Genomic DNA, 7,224 nt, shown 5'->3' with positions numbered 1-7,224 from the left:
CTCTGATTGTCACTGTGAACTTGGGCTCTCCCGCAGGGAACACAGAAAACTCTCCTGCCCTCTGCTCAGTTGCTCGCGTGGACCTTCTCAGTAATTGCCAGGACTTGTCCCTAGTCTCCAGGCGTGGGAGAGGGTGACGAGCCCTGGGGGTAAGATCTGGCCCTCACCAGAGACGCCCCAGACTCTCCATGCAGACAGTGTCACCTCCGCTCCAGATGACATGATGATGGCTCCTCCGTGGGGAGAGCGGGCCCCGGGGCCCTGTCCCTATAACTGGGGCCCATCCTGACTGACACGTCCCTGCACAGAGTGTGGCGCCGCGTGCAGGCAGGTGAGTGCTCCCTTGCGTTCAGTCTCAGGGCAGGAAACAGGAGAGCCGGCTCTCAGCGGGAGAGGAGTTTGGAGCTGAGACTGTACAGGATGCAGGCTGACCCTGCCTCACTCTGAGCGTCCACACCCAGGGTTGCAAACAGTTGGACACGACTGCAGCAAGTTGGCACACATGCAGGCAGCGTTGTTTCTCAACCAGCGCAGCTGAGCACAGGCAACGGGGCGCAAAGGTCACAGCTAAGGGAAGAGGTCCAATACGAGGTTAGGTTTGTTCTTCTCTGTTATGACTGGGGCCACGGCGAGACGTAGCTTTCTAGGAATGCCATGGAAGTTGCAGGTAATTGTAATTCAAAGCAGAGATCAGAATCCATAAGTCTTGTATCTCCTCCCTCTGTTGCTGGAGACGCTGTGGAATAGCAGTAGCTGATGCTCACAGCATGTTGAGTGTCCAGACACTGCGGGCAGAGAATCTGTTAGTCAACAGGGGGAGCTGTACTTGTCCTCAAATGACTCTCAATGTATTGCAAGAGGAAGTGTTGGTTCTCAGTCGCATCCAGCTCTTTGCAGCCCCATGGACCGTAGCCCGCCAGGCTTTGCTGTCCATGGGACTCTCCAGGCAAGAAGAGTGGGCTGCTATTCCCTTCTCCAGGGGACCTTCCCGACCCAGGGGCTGAGCACGAGTCTCCCGCACTGCAGGCGGATTCTTTACCATCTGAGCCACCAGGGAAGCCTGAAGAGAGAGGTGCAGTAAAAAGCAAAGAAAAAAAGCATAGATTTAGTTTTTGTGGTTTTTTTCGAGTAAATGACATTTTATTATTCAAAGTCTCTGGTGCCAGTGTACAAGAGGAAAATCACTTCCTCCTCATAGACTGACTTGCATTTCGGCAGCAGCATCAGTGGCAGGTGGGTATAGGAACAGTGGGATGTTAAAGAAAGTTCATCTTCTCTCTAACGGAGCGAGAATTTCAGCTTCTTTCCCAAGGTAACATCTGTGTTTACGTCAGTGATCTTACCCCCTTTTGCTTCTTCTAGAATCTTTCAAGTTTTCTATTATTTATTTTTTTAATTGGAGGCTAATTACAACATTGTAGTAGTTTTTGCCATACACTGACATGAATCAGCCGTGGGTGTACATGCGTCCCCCATCCTGAACCCCGCCTCCCACCTCCCTCCCCACCCCATCTTGAGACTGAGACAGCAAATCAGAACCCGTCATTGAGGATTATCATCAGGCGACCGTGAGCAAGTGAAACCACGTGGGCTGGAGTCTGAGGGAGCAAGACAGTTGAAGGAGTGGAAAGAAGGGAATTCCAGGAAACAGGATGGATATGAATTGTTGCGATAAAAGGAAAATGTGTTTCTTTCTTTTTTTTTTTTTTTTAAGGGAAGTAAATTCAGCTGGACTCTGGACAAGAAACACTAGTTAAGATGGGAAATGCCTTAGGCGCCTGACCTTGAGTGTGATAATCATCCCTCACATTCCTGCCAGGCGGATGGAGAGTTTAGCTTTTCAAAAAACCAGCTCTTGTCTTTGCTGATCTTTTATCACTATGGTCTGTATTTCATTTACTTCTGCTCTGATTTTTGTTAATGCTTTCCTTCTGGTGAGCATTGGGCTTAGTATTTTTTTTTTCTTTTAGTTCCTGGATGTATAAAGTTAGATTGTTCTTTAAAATCTTTCTTTGGGGACTTGCCTGGCAGTCCAGTGGTTAAGACTTCACCTTCCAATGCAGGGGGTACAGGATCCATCCCTGGTCCTGGAGCTAAGGCATCCCACAAACCTTGAGGTCAAAAAACCAAAACATAAAGACAGAAACAATAGTAACTAATTAAATAAAGACTTTAAAAATGGTCCACATCAAAAAAAAAAATCTTAACAAAAAAGACTAGTTATCACATTCGTTTCCAAGTTTAGCAGGATTCTCATTTTTACAAAAATGAAAACTAATGAAGATGTAAAGCAATCTGTCTGTACATTGGGTCTAACAACCAAAGTATTTTATTAGCTTTCAGGTGACATAATTGACACGCAAAAACTGTACTTATTGAAGGTGTACACCTGGATGTTTTGACTGAAGTGTTTATTTTTACATACGGCCTGAGGCAAGCTGGAAAGTGCTCTAGAAAAATCTCTCCACAGACTTCTCAGCAAGACCTGCAAAATTATTGATTAAAATTCTTTGCAAACTAAGGTTATTTTCCATACCAAATAGATCATCTGAGGGACTTTCAGCAGCCTGTACAGTCAGAGAGCTGCCCATTTCATGATGGGTGTTTTGTATACTATCACATCAATGTATAATTTAGATTTCTGCACAGTTGGAACTATGTTCTTTGAAAATTTTAATAATTTCTGTACCCTGTAATATATATATATATTATTCTGCCTTCTGTTTAATTTTCTTCATGCATGATAACAGTAAGGAGGATGAAAATGAATTGTAAATATGGTGCAGGCACTGACTCCATGGACATGAGTTTGAACAAACTCCGGGAGATAGTGAAGGACAGGGAAGCCTGGTGTGCCACAGTCCATGGGGTCAAAAAAGAGACACGACTGAGTGAAGAACAACCGTGTATTTTCATTTTTGTCTTTCACTTATTTACCAACTACACGTTTATTAGATTTAATTTGTTATTATGTGTCAATATTTTTTACCAACACAGGCATGGCTTCTAAGCTCATAGGTTTTACATCTATGTAGGGAGTCAGAATATAAAAGTAAATAGAAAGAAATACAAAGTAATACTGATAAAATGTGAAATAGGTGTCGATGGCATACTTCTGCAGGTTCAGTCCCTCCTCTCTGATGGATGATAGTGTCTCTCTTTTTGGAATAGAAGGCCCAGGACCTGTGTACAAGGTCGTATAAGAGTCCCCATGTCTGCACTAGCAAACCCTGATCTTCACGCCAGGCCGCTCTGAAGCCCTCTCCACATGTGCTCAGAAGGATGTGAGAAAGCAAAAGCGCCAGTTGCTCGGTCATGTCCAACTCTTTGTGACCCCGTGGACTGCAGCCCGCCAGGCTCCTCTGTCCATGGGATTCTCCAGGCAAGAATACCAAAGGGGGTTGCCATTCCCTTCTCCAGGGGATCTTCCTGACCCAGGGATCAAACCCGCATGTCCTGCACTGCACGCGGATTCTCTGTCTGAACCACCAGAGAAACCCACATTCAGAAAGATGCTCCACCCCAGAAAGAATCAGGGGAAATGTTTCTGAAAGCCCTCGTTCTGTTACAGGCTGGGAACGGGGCTCTGGCTGACGTCACCCTCTTCTGTGATGCCTCCCCAGCCTTGCTTGGCCACAGAGACCCCTGCAGACAATTGTCGCCCACATGGCCCTGGCCAACTCCTTGGTTCTTCTCTCCATTGGGGCTCCCCACACAATGGCAGCTTTTGCGTCAAGGAAGCCCCTGAACAGCCTGGGGTGTGAGTTTGTGTATTACATACAGAGGGTGGCTCGCGGCACCGCCCCATGCTCCAGCTGCGTCCTGAGCACCTATCAGTCCTTCACTCTCACCCCCAGGAGAGCAGAGTGGGTGATGCTCAGAGGAAGGGCCCCCAGGGTCACTGGTCCTTCCTGCTGCACCTGCTGGGTGCTCAGTCTCTTAACGAGTATCTGGATTCCTGTGAGCATCTCTGGTCCACAGGACAAGCACAACTATACTGATGCCCAGGGCATGTGGTTCTGCTCACCCTCGGCTTCTAAAGCAGGCTTTGTCTATCTGTGGTCCACCTCGGATGCCGTGTTCCTTACCTCATGGTCTGGTCCAGCGGCTCCATGGTGCTTCTCCTGCACAGACACCGCCAGAGGGTGCAGTATGTCCACACTCCCGCTGGGCACCACAGATGCCCCCTGGAGACCAGAGCCGCCTGCACCATCCTGATGCTGGTGGTCACCTTCGTCACCTTCTACCTGCTGAATTCTGTTCTCACGTTTTATATCAGGGCCCATGACGATTTTCACCTGGGGTTGATGCAGCTCTCAGATGCCTTGGCTTCGTGTTTTCCCACCGTTTCCCCCTTCCTGCGGCTCCTTAGGGATCCTAGAACCCCCAGGTTCTGCTCCTGAATCTTGGCAAATAGATGGGGAAACAATGGAAACAGTGACAGACTTTATTTGGGGGGGAGCTCCAAAATCACTTCAGGTGGTGACTACAGCCATGAAATTATAACACGCTTGTTCCTTGGAAGAAAAGCTGTGACCAACCTAGACAGCATATTAAAAAGCAGAGACATTACTTTGCCAACAAAGGTCCATCTAGTCAAAGCTATGGTTTTTCCAGTAGTTGTGTATGGATGTGAGAGTTAGACTGAGAAGAAAGCGAGTGCTGAAGAATTGATGCTTTTGAACTGTGGTGTTGGAGAAGACTCTTGAGACCCTTGGACTGCGAGGAGATCCACACAGTCCCTCCTAAAGGAAATCAGTCCTGAATATTCATTGGAAGGACTGATGCTGAAGCTGAAACTCCAATACTTTAGCCACCTGATGTGAAGAATTGACTCATTGGAAAAGAGCCTGATGCTGGGAAAGATTGAAGGCAGGACAAGAAGGGGAAGACAGAGGATGAGATGGTTGGATGGCATCACCGACCCAGTGGACATGAATTTGAGCCAACTCCAGGAGATAGGGAAGGATGATGTAGTAAACGACAGTAAAGGGAAGCCTGGCATGCTGCACTCCATGGGGTTGCAAAGAGTTGGACGTGACTTAGCAACTGAACAACAGAAAAAAAAATGATGGTGTTATAAATCATCAAGTTCAAAATAAAATCTCCATCTGTGCCCTGAGGCCACTGGTAGCCTTTGCTTGTTGAAAAGGAAGGTAAGAAAGAATCCTGGGTGTTAGGAAAAGGCAGAGAAAATGACCATTCTGTGAGTTCCTACTCTTCATATACTTTTCACGCATGACACCATCGATGTCACGTCATATCCTGTGTGGGATCCACGTTCGATATTTCCAGGTCGGTGGATTACGCTTTAGATGTAAACACAGCCTGTGATCTTTCACAACAAGATGCAAAGGCTGAAACTGGGTCTATTTGCATATTAAGAACCAGTCTACCCCACCTCCCCTGGGAGTGTGGGATGGACATGCAACCAGGGTTGTATTTATTTTTTTTTTTTTTTATTTTTTATTTTTTATTTTTTTTCAGGGTTGTATTTAAAATGGACCAATAAGGACCTACTGTAGACACAGGGAACTCTGCTCAGGGTTCTGTGGCAGCCTGCATGGGAGGGGAGTTTGGGGGAGAATGGATCCATGTGTATGTGTGGCTGAGTCCCCTTGCTGTCCACCTGAAACTGTCACGACATTGTTAATCAGCTATACTCCAATACAAGATAAAGTGTTAAAGAATAAATACAATTTGTCAAACAAAAAAGAATCCGTCAAGTTCTCCATCAGGCAAATTTCATCACAGTATTATAATTATGGAATTATAACTACATCTATCCCACCTCTCAATCCATGAGAAATGAAGTTTTCAATTTCCTCAAGACATTTTTTAACATCCTTTGCTTTATTTAATCCTCTTAATGGCCCCAAGAATTTAACTTATTACACCAATGAGGGAAAAAAACACTTACAGGCAAGCCCATGAGGGATCTTGGGCCAAATACAGACTTGGGTTAGGATTCTGGAGACTGGGCATTTAACGTGCTGCCTGTCACAGGCTGAAGGGGCATTCTGGAGGCGACGGCTCATTCGTCCCCATGAATGGAAATTCCTGAGCGACACACGCGTCCGGGAGGCTGTTCTCCCAGGACGGGCTGTGGTAAACCTGTGGTGTCGCCTCCCTGGGTCACCACCACCATCTCTCTTCAGGGTCATTAAAGTCCCACTGAGACTTGACCTGCAAAGAGCACCCCTTCTCATGTAGTTTCTCCAACTCGGCACTCACTACAGAGCACAAGTCTTTTTCGAGCCTGCAAATATAGAGACAGAAGGAGAAGAGATGGAGACAGGATGGGATGCTAAGATAGGTGTCCCAGAGAAGCTAACTTCTACGTCCCATGCATCTCTCTCTACCTCCAGCTTCATGCAGAGATTCCAAGGCACTAGAGCGCCTTTCCACAGACAGGAAATCCCCAGGAAAGATGATGAAACAAACCTAAGACAGGGCATTCCAATGAAAAGCACAACCACAAAAGGCCTACACAGCACAGAAAACTATACTCAACATTTGGTAACAACCCACGAGGAAAAGGAACGAGAGTAGGAAAGAACAGACATAATCGACACGGAACAATAACTGAATCACTTTGCTTCACACCTGGAAGAAGCACAGTTATAAATCAGCCGTACTTCCATTTTTAAACATGTGACGGAGCATCTGCAGAGACGTGGAAGGACCTAGAGACTGTCAAACAGAGTGAAGCAAGTCAGCGGAAAACAAATGCCGTCTATTAATGCAGATATGTGGAATCCCCAAAATACTGGTGTATACAATCTTATTTACAAAGCAGAAGTAGAGACACAGACATTGAGAACAGACATATAGACATAAAGGGGGGGTGGTGGGGGTGGGAAGAACTGGGAGATTGGAACTGACACACATCCATTATTGATACTACGCATAAAATCGGTGACTAAGGAGAACCCCCTGCACAGCACAGGGAACTCTACTCAGTACTCTGGCAACCTAAATGGGAAAGTGAAAGTGAAGTCGCTCGGTCGTGTCCGGCTCTTTGCGATCCTGTGGACTGTAGCCCATCAGGCTCCTCTGTCCATGGGATTCTCCAGGCAAGAGTACTGGAGTGGATTGCCACTTCCTTCTCCAGGGGATCTTCCTGACCCAGGGATCGAACCCAGGTGTCCTGCGTTGCAGGCAGACGCTTTACCCTCTGAGCCACCTAAATGGAAAGGAAATGCAAAATAGAGGGGATGTAGG

This window comes from Oryx dammah, unplaced genomic scaffold (assembly GCF_014754425.2).
Source record: "Oryx dammah isolate SB20612 unplaced genomic scaffold, SCBI_Odam_1.1 HiC_scaffold_13, whole genome shotgun sequence".
NCBI lineage: Eukaryota > Metazoa > Chordata > Mammalia > Artiodactyla > Bovidae > Oryx > Oryx dammah.
This window is presented reverse-complemented; position numbering follows the sequence as displayed.